This window comes from Camelus dromedarius, chromosome 3 (assembly GCF_036321535.1).
Source record: "Camelus dromedarius isolate mCamDro1 chromosome 3, mCamDro1.pat, whole genome shotgun sequence".
Lineage (NCBI taxonomy): Eukaryota > Metazoa > Chordata > Mammalia > Artiodactyla > Camelidae > Camelus > Camelus dromedarius.
Genome location: NC_087438.1, coordinates 63632031 through 63649168, shown reverse-complemented (window position 1 = coordinate 63649168; position 17138 = coordinate 63632031). Strand labels below are relative to the sequence as shown.

At 37.1% G+C, this 17138-nt stretch overlaps 1 protein-coding gene and 1 long non-coding RNA gene across 5 annotated transcripts in view; one reads left to right on the top strand and one right to left on the bottom strand.

Annotated features, from left to right (window-relative positions):
- The window catches only part of LOC105095503 (uncharacterized), a 79693-nt gene that overhangs the window by 24176 nt on the left and 38379 nt on the right, over window positions 1-17138 (bottom strand). For both annotated transcript variants that reach the window (XR_010379189.1, XR_010379190.1), the window contains one exon: window positions 6889-7075. This is a non-coding gene — a long non-coding RNA (uncharacterized LOC105095503). The remainder of the gene's footprint in view (window positions 1-6888; window positions 7076-17138) is intronic.
- The window catches only part of KIAA0825 (KIAA0825 ortholog), a 352861-nt gene that overhangs the window by 305989 nt on the left and 29734 nt on the right, over window positions 1-17138 (top strand). The window lies entirely within an intron of this gene.

Here is a 17138-nt window from a genome sequence, read left to right as displayed (position 1 = left end):
AGCTAACAAATACTCTGCATTAACACAAGGGTGGTATTTATACATCATGTATTTATTTATATATCAAGTGATCTCTGACTTCTCAGTGTTTATTCAGGAAATGGGCACATAAGTTCCAAAAAGACACCAATATGTTTGTATGCACAGGCATATGTATAAAATGCCTAATCATATCTCAGAATACTGCTAGAGATATGCTTTGTGAGGAAATATAATCCAGGGGTTAAAAGAGATAAAGAATATTCACTTGGATCGTATGTAAGCAGGTAAGATCCAATAGGGAACAGTGTTTGTAAACTTAAAAAAAAAAAAAAAAGGGCAAAGACAAGAAGGAAAAAATGAGTTGCAAGTAGGACCCAAGATAGCAGACAAAATATACAGAAGACACAGGAGATAGATCTTACTTGAATAGTCTAAGACATGAATAAGAAGGAGAAGTAAAAGAGCCAGTTTGCTCTAATAGAGGAAACTGGAAATAACAGTACAGGATGGAGATAAATACAGCCTTGAGCGGGTAAGACTTCCTACAACAAGAACCACTACCAGGTGAAAGGAGGAGTTCGCCGTGATGACATGTGAGCTTAATCCAGAAGACAGAGGGGACTTGGGAGCCCAAAAACATTGTATCTCTAAACACCAGAAGACAGTAATTCATGCCAGTAAAAGAAGATAAAAGAGGAAAAAAATAATAGAAGTTGGATAAACCAAAACATCTATGATATGGGGAAAAACTTCTACACATTTGAATTATTGAGACCAAGCAGAGACATTTTAGTGCTGTTAAGCCACAGGTGTCACTTTCTGTGGCAGAGGTGAAACTGAGCTAAATTAAACAAACATGGAGCTACACTAACAGTATTTCTATGGTTTACTCTTGGGACGTCCATCTCAGGGCTAAAGAGCAGACAGTGAGATGGGAAAAGATCCTTTAAGAAGATCAGAGAGAGTGGAAGTTAGGAACTAGATTTTGACCTTTATTGGCAGTTTTTTCCCCTCTCTCTTATCCTTGGGTGGTGGTAGAAAAGATAGGGCAATAATAAAAATTGCTTAGTTTTGGAGAAATGGCCAAAATCTAAAACACTAGCATATTTTAAATAATTAAAGTGTCAGACATTCTTTTACTGACACAGTATAACTTTGTTTATTATTCTGTTAGATAAAGCCTCTTGTCATTATACTCCAGGGAAAGCTGTTAACACATAAACTCACACCCTAGACCTAATTTTTTAATACAGTTTCCCCTTTGATCTACTGCATCTCTGAATTTAATTAGGAGGTCTAACTTGATGCCCTGCCATTGTATCTTTTGCTCTTTTTGCTCTTTCGGTAGATTGTAAGAAAGAAGAGTTTTCTGTTTCTTTTAAAAGCATACTCATTGTTAGTTAGTTCATTGAAAGGTGTCACCTTCTACTTCATGTTGCTCCTTGGGTCCCTTTATTCTTTGTCTCCTGAACTGACACAATTACCATCTCTACATTCTGTAAATACAGCTTGCAGAGCCGGTTTCCGAGGAATATAATTTTCAAAAGTGCCAGACATAAGAATGACTCTAAAGTCATTTGATGAGTTCTCTGTTACATATCCTCATTTGCTTCCTTCCCAAAGAGATTTTTGATTTCTGCCTGGAACATGCTTATCAGCTTAAAGGTATGCAGCATCATTATGTTATGAAGATTTTCTTCTGCAGCAGCAAGTGCACTAACCTTGAATGAATGAATCAGTTGCTAATCATGTTGCACTAAGCAAATAAAAGTCAAAGCCGACCTAATCTTGCTTGCTTAATATCAGTTTCTGCAGGCTTCAAGTGTAATGTTCTAATCACTGGCGCAAAACAGCCAATTAATTCGCTTTCCCTACGTGTTTTTCCTGACCAAGATGCATAGGGGAGCGGTGCGTTCAGTCATAATCATGCTCCACAAAGATGGGAAATGTTCCCTTTGAGCTTCCAATCATTTGGCCAGCCGAAGTGAAGGCAAGCCCATTGACAAGTGAGAATGGTAATAATTTATTTTCTATTGATGGGTTGTGACAAATCATGTCGGAGCAGTGGCTGCATACTGTGGGGCTCCGCTAAGGAAGACTGTGATGGGCAAAGATGAAACCCTTCACAGCTCATTTAGTCCAAATGTAGCCACCTGGGTGGTGAATCGGTTCAACATCCCAGCCCAGGCATTCCAGCACAAAATTAGATCGCTAACAGGCAGGCCATATAGGGGTTCCTATAAGGCATTAATCAACAGGGTTGAGCTGTCAAAATGCAGAGTCTGAAATTAAGAAACACCAAAAGGATGAAAATGTGGCATTGCTGTCATAAAATATCAAGAATGTGATGCCTACTGTAGGAGTCCAGCCACCATTAAGAAAGCAAAGAAGAAAGATGAATTATAAAGGGGGTAAAGAGAGGCATTACCCCTGTGGAAATTTTTCCTAAGAGTTTCACATATGTTAATTAGTAAAAGCAGCATGAAGGTTTATGTAAGCACGAGCATACCCCTCTTCACAGTAACACCGACAGGGCAGATTATATGTGTCTTCCTTACCGCCCCACGTCACAGTTCATCTCTTTAAATTTCTCTTCTACCTGAACCTGCTGATAAGCAGAGCATTTGATGTCTCGTGCTGTTTCTGAATACAGGCGCTTCAAAGGCGGCGGAATCCTTGGGCTTGCATAGCCTATTCTCTGAACGTCCTTTTTGGTAGAAGAGATGTCTTGCATTGGAGGGTGTGGACTATTCATGTGTGTGTGTGTGTGTGTGAGAGAGAGAGAGAGAGAGATTAAATTTTACCAATATTCTTTTCAGACTTCATTATCTATTTTTATGTTAGAAAAAGTATTTAGTGCCATAAACAAAGCCAGACAAGCAGGGTTTCTGAAACGAATCAAATTATCGCTGCCCCCCCCCAAAGGAAAGGTTCTAATACCTACAAGTATATTCTAAATCCTGAAGAATTGCTTTTCAAACCCCACATGGGTGTTTCTCAAAGTGTGGTCCAAAGTGCACACACAGACACACGTCAGCCCTAATGCAGCCACATCTCTGGGCTGGGCCTGGGAAATGGAATTCTAATAGGATCCCTAGGTGATTCTGAACAGATAGTAAAACAGGAAAACCACTTTCTCTTACATGAATAAGCCCCAGTCTGTGTTCAAGTATAAAGTTTTTTCCACCACTGTCTAATGCATCTCACCCTTGGACAAACTGTGTTCTATTTGTTCGTAAACACTCTAAGACTTCCACATTTCCACGCCTTTGACCTGGCTATGCCCTTCATATGCCCCAGCCCCACCTTTCTTCTCCTCAAGATTCAATTCAAATGCTCCTTCCTACAGGAAGCCTTCTCCATTACTTCCAGCTAGATGTGAATATTCTGGCCTCTCTGCTATCCTAGCCTTCTTGATTGTACTTTTAATAGCACCCCCACCTTCAGCCTTCTACTGCAGTTACCTGCCCACATGCTTTGTCTCCCAGTTACTAGCTTATTCACTCCGTGAGGTCATGTCTTGTATGTCTGTTTATACCTCATACCACCAAACTCACTGCGTTGTGCTATATGTACAGTAAATGTCTATAGAATTGAACTGTTGAGTAATCAGTGTTAACGTTAATCCAAACCCATGCTTTTATACATTTAAGTCATTCACACAGCTAAGTGTTCTCTCTTACTGTGTGCTCAGAATTCTTATTAGAATCTTGGAGTGAGTCTCCCTGTAAGCAAAAATATATGAGGTCAGCTATTTTTTGTTTGTTTGATTTAACTGTTGTTTGTCTGTGAAATATTACTCTGCTTTAGATTTTCTATATCAGCTTTAATGATATTTTCCCTGGAAAAAATATTTATTAAGTTCTTGGCTGAAACAGATATATTAAGTATATTAATTATGCTGGAAAATAAATTATACTACAGAATATTACTACAAACCATTTGTTTTGTAAATATTTTAGGTACTCATGTGTGTTTTTTAAATCAGGAACTATATGGCCTTAAATATTTGATAGCTTTATATGATTAACTAACAGTCAATGGTTATAATTGTTTAACAATGTCTAATTTGATTTAGGACTCATATCATAGACCCTAATACATTATAAAAAAAAAAATGGGTGCCATGGTTTGGATTTTCATGACCTAAGGATTAAGTTCAGCCTGATTGGACTTTTAAGATTTACTCTCTTAGTGACTTTCAAATATGCATTACAAATGTTATTAACTATAGTCACCATGCTGGGCCTTACATGGTAATTGTTTTTAAAACCCCCTTTTTACCTGTAACATTACTGTATGTTTAGGCCCCAAAGAAGTGGAGGGAAAGACTATTTGGAGGATACCTGAGGAATTATACTTGAAAAAATAAAATAATTTAAGCCAACTTGATGCAAACCTGTTCTAATTGGAAGAATAGTTCTTTATCTGCCTCAGTTTTCAATGACAACACTCTAGGTGGGCAGCAGGAGCTAAGGAGATGCCTCTCAATTTCCTTCAGCGCCAAAGATAATTAGAGCAGACTAGAGTCAGGGCAGAGCTGCTTGGAAAAGTTCTGAAGGTCTGGGAAAATAGGCTTTTAAAAGGAAGGTGAAATGTAAGCTTACCTCATTCTGACACCTTGGGTTGTTTTAGGACTGATGTAAAAAGTGCTTTTGGGAGCACACACTTATTTTGTAAGGTTCCTATTGCAGTTTAATAGTCATCTCAGTGGGTTTTGCTTTAACTCAGTTGATAATTATAATAGAACAGAGAATGATACTGCATTTTTATTTATATTAGAGTTCTTGGCCATGGGTATCTAGGGAGCCCCTAGGTATAACTAAAACCTAATTAGGAGAATAGAACATTGCTGACTCAATTTCTGAATTGGAGAGTAAAAGAAACATAATAATCCCTGATATAAAAACATAAAATCATTTCAAAATAAATAACTGAAAAGGATACCCTGAAATATGCCCTCCACTTCTCCAACCAAAAAGAACAGCAGTGTGGTATTTTCTAAAAGAGAGCCAGATTGATCCTTCGCTAATTCTTCCATTCCATAAGTGTATTTCATAAACTTATCAACTGGGGACAGCAGGAGTGAAAGGTTAGTCCACAAATGGTTGATGAACAGTAATGAGACTTTACAGAGGAGCCCGAGAGAGTGCGATAGATAAGCACTGAGACAGGGAACAAGATGAAAATCAGCCAGCCCATGGTACGAGTTTTAGGAAACTCATGATGTAGGAATTAAAAGAACTCTTGAAGAATAGGAGTATATGTATTTCAGAGAGGCTTCTTTGAAGAAGCCACTAAGCACAAATAAAGAAACAGCCTGCCCTTTAGACGGTATCTTGCCTGCCCTAATAGGAGAAAGAAACCAACTCTGACCTATGCATAAAACGTGGGGGAAAAAAAGAACATAACCAAAAGATGGATGAAAAATACATACCTGAAGAGAAATGGCACAGAGAAATACAGAAGTGTCCAATAAATAATCCTCCAGCGTCTCAAAGAAATTAGACAACATGACTTCTTAAAGACAATCAAAAGAAAGCTAAAAAAGGTGATCCAAGTGGGGAAGGTATTGCTTAGTGATAGAGCGCATGCTTAGCGTGCATAAGGTCCTGGGTTCAATCCCCAGTACCTCCACTTAAATAAATAAATAAACAAACAAACAAACAAACAAATACATAACCCTAATTCCATCCACCCGCCACCCAAAACGGTGATCCAGTGAAATAACAGAAGATGAAAACTGAGCTAGAAACTCAGGAATAAAATGAAAGAGAAACTAGAAATCATTACAGACATAAAAGCCCCATTAAAGGCAATAAAAATTAGAATATGTACTCTTGAAAACAAAGTCACACAGGTCAGAATTGAGAAATAAAAACATGGAGGATAAATCTTACAAATCAAGTTAGGAAAAAGAACAATATAAAAATTATGATAAAGAAGATGATAGGTGTGGCAGACAGACAAAGGAAGGAAATCCCACTACCAAAAACTTACTGTTTCTGAAGAAGATTGACAAATGGAACAAAAAATGATCTAATATTTAAGAAAGCTTTCCTGAACAAGCATTTGATCTGTATATTGTAAGGGCCCTTTACAGCTGAGAAGAACTTAATACAAAATAATCAATACCAAAACATATGCTAATACAGTTTCTGATATTTAAGGATAAAATTATTTGGGTGTCCTAACTGAGAAAGTCATGTAAAATGGGAAAAAACAGGTTTGTCTAGACTTCTTCAAAGCAACACTAATGACAGAACAGTGGGGCTATGGCTGTAAGTTTCCAGTTGCAAAAGTATATGATCTAAGAATTTCACTCATAGGCAGGTTATCTTTCAAACATAAAGACAACATTCTCAAGTAGGTAAGAATTTAGGGATTATAGCACCTGTGCTAATTATTATTAGCAATAGATGAATCAAAATAAAATACCATGTAAGAATACTTAAGATTAAACTATCATGGAAATCTTGTCATACGGTTCAATGTAAAACCAATTATATACAAATGAGCATGCACACATAAATGAACTGTTGAGGATGGAGGAAAAGGGAAGTGGTAGGCTTGCCCACTGATGTGTTAATGCATCCTTTACAGTCAGCTCTCAAAAGATACTGTTTTATGTACTGACTTCAGCCACTTTCTTTCATACTGTTTCCTGTACTATACTATAGTTAGTTCTTTCATACTATTTTTTTCATTAAATTTAAAGAAATTTTTAAGGAATTCTAACAACTCAGTGAAGAAACATTTCTCAGAAGTCCAACAATTTTTTTCCTTCACTTAATGTTTTTCCTATAATTTGTTATGTATTATTAAAGCATTTATGGAATTACCCCTTAAAAAAAAAACCTTTTCCTCTGTCTTTGTATGAACACAAATGTCTGGAAAGATACTCACCAAATATTGAAGTTATTTCTGGTAGTGAAATTTTGAGTGACTATTAACTGCTCTCAGTAGACAAGAACATATAAATAATTTTATGGATGAACAGCTTTAAATATCAAGAAGAACGGATATGAATTAAATGCCCTGAAAACTGGAGTCTCTTTCTGATGCTGTCTTTTGTATATTCTTCCTTTCCCTCCTGAAAAAAAAAAAAAAAAAAAAAGGTGTAATTCATTCAATAGGTGTATGTAGGATGCACACTGTTAATCTTTGGAGGAATCTAAAGAAAAGTTATTTTTCCATAAAGAGCTTACAATTTAACTTGATGGTCTTAAGTTTTTTGCATTTGTTTGAGTGCAAGTGTGATGCTAACTTTTTGTAACAGGAGAAGGATTTGCAAAGAATCAATCTGTGATGTTTTGAGGTAGCTCTCTTGTTCCCTCTTCTCATATAATCCACAGCTCTCTTATCCAAGTAAATTGGTAATTTTTTGTTTTGGAATTATTCAAAGTATAAGGCAACCTCTTTGGGAGCTATTTTCGTGTGGGCTTGAAAGAGAAAAATGTTGATCCAAACTATTATACCTTAATAATATATTTTAGGGTGTATCTCAAGTCACTGCTTTTGGTTTGACTAAATTGGCAATTATCAAAGAAGTACAAATATGTCATATTTGCATAAATCACATCGCCCAATAACAAAAGTGAAAATATGACTCACACTGGCCTAGATTTTGTAAAATAATTTGTTACTGCTCTAAAGAGCCTTTTAAGACGAATCAGTTAAGTTGTTCACTGATTTAGCTAGTTATTCAAATATTTTGTTTATAATCAGCCAGTTTGATCTGTTTTTTCCTGAATATACCATCAGGTTTATGGGATTCTGACTGCATAGTTTTAATGAGGTCAACTTTACTTTTCATGATCAGTTTCAGAGTAGAAGCTAAAATTTTGAAGATTATGGTATATCATGATTGTCAAAGCTCCCAGCTTGACATCTTATTTCTTAAAATTCATTTTAAAAGATAAGATAATGGGAGGAATCAGCAGTTACCTGAGTTTATTAGCATAATCTACTTGGGGAGGAGATGAGAAGTTGTATTTAATCTGATGGGTAACTTACCACATTTGTACAAATCAGCTAATCAAGTATCTGCTAAACGGGCAGGTTTCCATTGATTGTGAGTACTTGCTTTCTGATCTAGTTTACTTCTTTTTTAAAGAGTAAATGTAAACATTTGATCACCCTCTAGATAGCCTTACCCAGTATATGTCTTTAGTTTAATTGCAGAATTCAAAATCCTTTCTTAAAATCATGAATTTTTATTTATTAAAATTAATCATGATATAATTACAAAGATGGTCATTCACAGTGAGGACTATGAACACCTTTTAAGTGGATAATAACAAATTGCTCACTATAGTTGCTTTTGCAACTTTCAGTTTTGTATATTATTTTGTCCTCCAAGGTAAAATGACACAGTGAGCATATTGTATAAAACCCAAGATCATCACTCTTTCACTGCCTATCACCCTGTTTATGCTTAACCAAGCATTTATTTATTAGTTCTTAATGGTAAGGGCTACAAGGTTACTACACCTGAGAGAAAAATCTGTAAGACAGGCTTTCTAATTAATCACTGGGAGGGTTCAGGAAGGTCAAGCTGTTTCTGTAAACTGAAGCATTTGTGCACTCTATTGCCATTGAGATCATGAAAATGGCAGGTAGTGCTTTATTTCTCTAAGTTTCTGTACTTCCATTAAGAATAATGAGCCCTTTACATGTTTCTCTGTGTACACATGGATGCCATCATTAAAACTAGGATCTTTGTTCACCTGAGACCAGATGTGGGGACAGTTCTAAGAAAACAGAACAGTGGTTCCAGCATCTTAGGAATGACACTAAAATGCCACCCATAACACTCTGAATTGAAGACCACCATCTCGGAGCAAAAGGCTCTGAGACAGAGCAATCAAGAGCACAGACCCTGTTTGGCAGGAGTTACCATATCCAGGACCATTTGTGACTAGTTAAATGAGCTGGAGCATTGTTCCGGTATTGGTTAATTTCACTGAGGTCACAAAAACTGCCATGAAATTGGCAGCAGTGCTTCAGGTGAAATCTTAACTAATTGACAGTCTTTCCCACAACTACCCTGGGTCACTGGGTTGCAATAGCAATAGATAAAATGGCACCAACTCTTGCCATATTTACAAGTGTATTTGGGATCCCACACTTATTTCCCCAGTCCTTGGCATCTGCTTTGTTGTATTTCCTGGTGCAGAAGCCTCTGCAGCCAGAGACATAAAGCACTGCAGATCTGATAGCTTGTTCCTCCTGTCTCTAGCCATGTCCCTGACATTGGCAGAGGTCATCACCTAAGCCACACTGCCAGTATTATTTCTCTCTTAAACACAGTCGTGTTCATTTCTTAAGCCCAGAACACGTAAACAGTACACAGAAATGTGTCCTCTCTGTCTGTTCATGTACCTCCAATGTAGCATCACAGGCCAGGATATCTAATCCTCCACTCATATTCTTGTGAGGTTTTTCTTCTCCCCATCCTTCCCACCCATCTCTCTTCATTCCTACAATCCTTACATTCATGTTTTAGTTGCAAGAGATGCAACAAGCAGTAACTTTTCAGTGTTCTGCAGTTCTGTAGGTGCTAGCCCGCTCCTGGCAATGCTAAGGACGTGACTGTGTGCCCTGCTGCATTTTGTTAAAGGCACCTTCCCCGATGGCTGCTTCTTTCTGTCCTTGTATCTGCCAAAGAAGCTGTGGGTCGCCCTCAGAGCCTCATACACCTGCTTTCTGTACTTCACCCAAAGAGACTTCCCTTTTTAGGTTCTACATTATCATGCTTCCACAAGACACTTTTTATGCAGATGCTGCTTTAGTTCAATCAAAAAAGAACTCTCTTTAAAAATTCAAAGAAATTAACCATTTAAGGTTCTGATATATATGTTCAAATTCTACATTTCTAGGGAAACAGCAGCACTAAGGAGTGACAGAAATGTACTCTTTAAGTTGGAAATACAGCAGGGGAAAACAAATAAAGGAGAGAAGCAGAGTTTCTATAAAAGGGAACAGAAAGACAAGGAATAGAAGTAGATGAGTTGTACTGGTATAGGAATTTTTTTTGTCTTTGTGGATTGGTTTAGTTTGGTAACTGGTACACTTATAGGTATAACTTCATCTAGTTCACAGGTCAATGGTTATGGGTTTGAGTGCTGGTTCTGTTTTAGCTGGACTGTTGTGTTCTGGTAGAGTAGGTTACAGCATTCTGAAAGCAGCCCTCCTATGAAGATGCAGGTGCTGGCTATAGGTGGTCAGGCTACAGGGCACAGAAAAGTAAGGGGCTCTCAGGGTCCATGGGCAGATTTCCAACAACATCTTCCACCACTGTAATTTATCCATCAGTAAAACCACTAGGTACTAACACAGCCACATCCTGTTGAAGAAAAGGCTTGAGGAAGAGAGCTATGAATTGATCACTATGATAACTAAATTTGTCTGAGGTTCTACAAATACTATTCAGACATTTAAATATTCATTTTATACAACTTTGAATTACATATGACTATAGGATATAGGTGCCTTTATTGTTGATTCTCAAATATTGTCAAATTGTATAAAATTAATTTTTAAAAGTTTTGGTAGTACCTTTTGTGTTCTATATTGATAACCTGAAATCATCAAAACCTGTATTAGAATTTATTGGATTTCTACTAGAAACCATTGATGCTATATTTATGTATATATTTATTTATGCCTTATTTTGTTTGGAATAGGATTTAAACTAATAGTTATATGTATGCTCCAGATTATAACCCAGATTCTTTTATAGGGAAAAGAAATCAAACTCAGGAATTTAGAAAATTAGTTTAAAGGATTTGGACTCAGTCAACATACAGTAGAAAGATTATTGTTTTGTCCTTAGACAGAAATGGTTATGAATGTTTTGCCATTTTGCCCCATGCCTTGAGTAAGTCACTTCATCTCTCTTAATTTCAGCATTTTAATCTCTAATCTGGAGACTATAATGAGACCCCACAGAGTTATCATGAGGATTTGGTGGAATGATGGAGTACCGACAGTACTCCAGTGCCTGACATGTAATATATACTCAGCTAAGATTAGCTAAGGATCCTGATGAATATGTGACCAAAAAATGCAAGACAGAATTGATTAAATGTTATATTTTGGGGTATAGACATTAAACATGAAGGGGTTGAGAGTCACTAAGCCCTCAAGTAATCAGAGAAAACTTTATAGAAATTTAATTAGGGTCTAGAAATACAAGGAGGATTAAGAGAGTGTCTTACTTAGTCTGTTTGGGCTGCTGTAAGAAAATACCATAAACTGGATGGCTATTAAACAGCAAACATTTATTTCCCAGTTCTGGAGGCTGAGAATCCTGAGATCATGGCACCAGTAGATTTGGTGTGTGGTGAGAACCCACTTCCTGGTTTACAGGCAGCTGTCTTTTCATTGTGCCCTCACGTTGGGGAAGGAGCAAGGGAGATCGCAGGGGTCTCTTTTATAAGGGGCACTAATCTCATTCATGAGGGCTTTGCCCTTATGACCCGATTGCCTCCCACAGGTCCCACCTCCAAATACAATCACACTAGGGAGTAGGTTTCAGTATGAATTTGGGGGGTATGCAACATTCAGTCTATAGCAGGGAGTGAGAAAATGAAATCTTGTTAGGTGAAAGAAAAGGAGCAAGAAACAGAGGCATGATGAGCAACAGCATGGCAGGAGGCAAGAGGAGAGGATGCCAGTCAGGTCTAGGTCATCCCACCATGGCCTGACAGTGACTGGAGAGGTTGGCAGGAGACTGGTTTGGAGAAAGATGGTTGACTTCACTATGGGTTTCTAAGATTTGAGGTAATATGATGTCTGATTAAGGATACACCTCACACTGTAGGAGATGGGGTTGGGCATTCTGGAGAGGCTGTGGATTTGAAGGACATCACCTCATAGTGATAGTTAAACCCAGTGAGCTCTCAGTGACAGGAGAGAGAGCAGACCAGGGACTGAATTTGTACAGGATACAATCCAGTTATAGGGTAAGAAGCAGAAGAAGCTCAATCAAAAGTAAACCCACCAAGAGGGGTGGTCAGAATAATAGAAGAAAAGCTAGAATAGTGGTGTGGAGGCCAAAAAAAAAAAAAGATGGCTTTCAGCAAGAGAGAGTAGCTGAAAGCCTGGGGAGGACACGGACAGAGGGTGGTGTATGAGTAGCTGCTTCCTTCCTTGGAAGGACAGAACCAGGATATCCAAAGTGAACCCTGGAAGGAGAACCTTGTCGGGGGATGGACCCTGACCTCTGTTCTGCCTCTGCTGGCTTGGCCTTTCCCTTGGGTTAGCTTGTGCAGATCATCATCTTTCTGCTTCTCCCTGGTTCCTGCTTCTACACCCCTACCCCGAAACCCAAATACACCTTTTCTAGTGCTTTGGCCCCAAACCACCTCTTTTAATTCTCCCTTAGAACAATTGGGACAGGCTAAATCTTTCAGAAGAGACTTTGCAAAATACTAAGAGACAACAGAAGAAAAGACACAGGAGGAGGTAGTGCAGAGCACAAACTCTCCACAACCAGACTCTCTTGGTTCAGATCCAGCTTTCTCATTCAGTAGCTTCATAACTTTTACAAGTTTCTCAGTCTCTCTGTGCCTTGCTTTTCTAGTCTGAAAAATGGGAATAACAACAGTACATATTTCATGGGGTTGTTGTAAGAACCTAGTAGATTTAACATATTTAAAGCTCTTGGTTGAGTGCCTGGCATATTTTAAGTGCAATGTTAAGTATTTGCTATTAAACAAGTACAGAATATGAAGAATTGAAAGAGCAGTATGCATGGCGTTTAAGAGTTCACTAGAGCCAGACTGCCTGGGTTCAAATCCCAGGTCTGCCTTTTACTAGCTGTGTGACTTTGGACAAATGACTGAACCTCTCTGGGCCTCAGTTCCTTCAGCTATAAAATGTGGATATAATACTTACCACTTCATCATTGTGAGTACTGAAAGAGTTAATACATGTAAAGTGTTTAGTAAGTACTTAATAATTAACAGCCATCATTATTAGCTCTGAGGCTTCCCAGTGCAGTATTCCGATTACTAGGGATCGCAGGTGCTGTTCCATTTCACACCTGATACAGGCAAAGAAAGCCACCCCCTCCCCGGGCCTGGCAGGCCACCATGGTAAATACAGCTTCTTTCACGTCCTTCCCTCTTCACAGTTAGGAGTCAGATGAATGGAACAACCCTTTTCTCACCAGACTAAGCCTGCTCACATTTCCTCTCTGAGACATACACTTTTCTGCGGTGACTGTGTGTTGACTTCACCCTTCAGATGAACTTCTCAAATCACCCAAGGGTGGGCAGAGCTTTCTCTTAGAATAGAAACCAGTTTTAATATAATCACCTGAACTTAGCATTCATACAATGCAATTTAAGCACAATGAAAATGAAGATAATATAGTAATGAGTATTCCAGGAGACAGAGAAGGGATTTAAGCAAGGGTCATGGCTCTAAAAGTTCCTTTCTCTAAAAGCAGAGATGTGTAGGGAAGCCAATTCCACATCTAAAAAGTCTGTAAAGAGGTTTTTATGGCAGAGAGCTGGGGGCTTTTCAAGTCAGGGACAGCGCACACGAGGGGAAGAAGATCTTGCTGTAGCTAGGTCCTGAACTCAGCTCTGTCTGCGCAGAACCACCATTTCTTACACTGATGTCTGTGCAGTGGGTGGCAGGTAGCTCTGCTCTAACTTGACCTGTCACCAGACAAACAGCCTGCCACCGGCACAGACAAGAGTAGTTCCAGAAAAAGTTCCTGTCAACTGGATAAAGAACTGCCTTTACATCCCAATCATTTAGATGCTTCCACATCTAGATACTATGCAATCAGGAAGTGTCCATGTGAAGATACTTTAGTTATTTTCTCAAAATAACAATCTATAAAACATAAATAGTAAATTTCTTTTTACCATAAAAGAAAATTAGATTATCAGAAATAGAGGCTATAAATCATATGCTATACAGCTGAACTTTTTATGTACCATAATAACTAATCACTTGGCTATCAGGGCACAAGGGAAATTACAATAAATTATATTTTGTGCGGTATGTACCACATGAATGAAGCCAAGAATATTATAGAAGTGACCTTCACCTTGTGTGATGTCATAGAAAAAATGACACTGCCCTAATAACTTCATAGGGTTAATTAGTTTCAGAGAACACACAAGAGGCAGCGATGTCACAGAGCTTTTTTTATTTTCTTTCCCGTGGGAAGTTGGGCTAATAAAAATGAAAAACATTTCAAGTAGCTAAGTAAGAAAGAAGAGTTGCATAGAGTTAGAAGGAAATGCTTTAGTGCTGTCCCCTTAGAAGGCCTAGTTCTCTTTCTTTGTAAGCTGCAAATCTTATTCTTTTCTTGTGCATCTTTTCCCATCGACTTGGGAATCTTTGAAATGACCATTGTTTTCAAAACCTGCTCTGAAAATGGATTTTTTAAAAAAATTTGCTGATGAACACAAACTCATTTAATCAGATAGGGACCTCTGCAGATAGGGAGACATTTATCTGTATAAAATATGCAGCTTTGTTTGGTCTCACCACTTGGGTCCCCAGTGGGGTGGAGGTAAAGTTTCCACAGTCATGCTGATTTCAGATGAATAGATTTGCTGGTGTCAAAGACGGGGCTGCGGCACTCTGCTGGCATCTGGGGTACAGAAGGCTAAATCTTCTGAATAGAGCCATTGATGATTACATTTTGGGGAAACTTAATCATAGAGTAATTAGGCTTTAATTCTTAAAAAACTTATAATTAATTGGATCTTTTATATAACTTTTTTTTGTTTGATTTAAAGTACCATGTAGTTTAGTTATAGAAATTTATTTTAAATATGGATTTAATTAGAATTGTTTTATGATTTTAATGAGTCTTAAAAGTCTTTTGATGAGCAGCCTGTATAATTATGGTATTTAAAATGATTGGCTAAATGCATACTTTTATAATTTACCTTTCAGGAAACTGTATTTTTATGGAGGCTATTTTTTGTATGATGAATTGTTTCATTTTGTGTTCCATTTTTGTGGGAATGGGTACTTATTCCTGCCCCTAATCACCCAACTGTTTTCTTTCTAGAATGAAATTAAACTTTCATGGAATCAAAAGCATCAGGCAGTAGCCCATACTATAGTTATATTTAATCCCAGAAATATTTTTGTTTTTACTAAAATAAACTGAAACTGAATCACTGCTAAAAGTTTTAGCTGGGGATTCAATTTTCCTACATAGTCAGGTACAAAGAAGTTACTTGAAGAGAAACTCTTTTTCTATAGAAAAAAATGTGGTTTTAGGAAATGACTTGAATTTCTTAAATAAAATGCAGTATGGAGTTGTTAGCTTTTTAATGCACTGTCAAAACAACTAGAAATGAGCACTTTCAATGAACATAAAAAAATTTAAATCAGAAAAGAAAGGAAAACAGTACTTTATCCCCTTTGAGTAGGTCCCATTCCAACTTATACTAAATCAGGTAACTTGCCTTTGATATTTTTCTGCTGATTAAAGAAAGGTATAGTAAATATTAGGACGCATTTTTATTTTCCATTTTTAATATTCTAGCCTTCCTATGTTCTATTTTTAGGTCAAATTATTTACATATGCTTGAAAATCAATCAATGCAGCTTACATATTAAAAGAGTATAGGAGAAAAACCATACAGTCATTGCAACAGATGTAGAAAAACATTTGACAAAACCATTTCTTTATTAAAAACTCTGAGCAAACTAGGAACAACAAAAGCAAACTTATTCAGCTTGTGAATAACCACAGCTAACATAATTCTTAGAGATCATATGAATAAGGCAAATATGTCTTCTTTTTACTAAAGATCCTAGTCTGTACAATAAGACAAGCAAAGAAAATAAAAGGCATGCAAATGAGAAGGGCACAAATAAAGTATCCTTATTTGCGGATGACATGATACATAGGTAGGAAACCCTAAAGGATCCACAAAATAGCCGTTAAACCTAATGAATAAATTTAGAAAAATTGCAGGATACAAGGTCAAAATACAACCTGTCATTTTATACACTAGCAACAAACAACTGACAATGAAAAATTTTAAAACTTCCATTTAAAATAGCATAAAAATACTCATGAATAAATTTAACAAAAAGATATTTAAGACCTGAACACTTAAAACTATAAAACACTGCAAAGTTAAAGAACTAAATAAACGAGGAGATATACTATGTTTATGGATTGAAGATTCAGTATTTTTAAGATGATAATCCTCCCCAAATTGATCCATAAATTCTACGCAATCCTAATCAAAACCCAAACAAGATTCTTTTTCTTTTAATTTTTATTGAAGTATAGTCAGTTTACAATGTTGTGTCAATTTTTGGTGTTCAGCACAATACTTCATCATATTGGAACATACATACATTTGTTTTCATATACTTTTTCACCATAAGTTACAAGACATTGAATATAGTTCCCTGTGCTATACAGTGTAAACTTGCTGTTTATCTATTTTATATATATTAGTTAGTGTCTGCAAATCTCAAATTCCCAATTTATCCCTTCCTACCCGCTTCCCCCCTGGTAACCATAGGTTTGTTTTCTATGTCTATGAGTCTGTTTCTGTTTTGTAAATAAGTTTGTCTTTTTTTTAAGAGTCCACATATAAGTGATATCATATGGTATGGTGGTATTTTTCTTTCCTATTCTGGCTTACTCCACTTAGAATGACATTCTCCAAGTCCATCCATATTGCTGCAAATAGCAGTATTTTACTCTTTTTTATGGCTGAATAGTATTCCATTGTATAAATATACCACAACTTCTTTATCCAGTCATCTGTTGATGTATATTTAAGTTGTTTCCATGTCTTGGCTATTGTAAATAGTGCTGCTATGAACAGTGGGGTGCATGTATCTTTTTGGATTAAGGTTCCGTCTTAATATATGCCCAGGAATGGGATTGCTGGATCATATGGTAAGTCTATTTTCAGTCTTTTGAGGAATCTCCATACTGTTTTCCATAATGGCTGCACCAAACTACATTCCCACCAACAGTGTAGGAGGGTTCCCTTTTCTCCATACCCTCTCCAGCACTGTTTGTGGACTTCTGGATGATGGCCATTCTGACTGGTGTGAGGTGATACCTCATTGTAGTTTTGATTTGCATTTCTCTGATAATTAGCAATATTGAACATTTTTTCATGTGTCCATTGGCCATT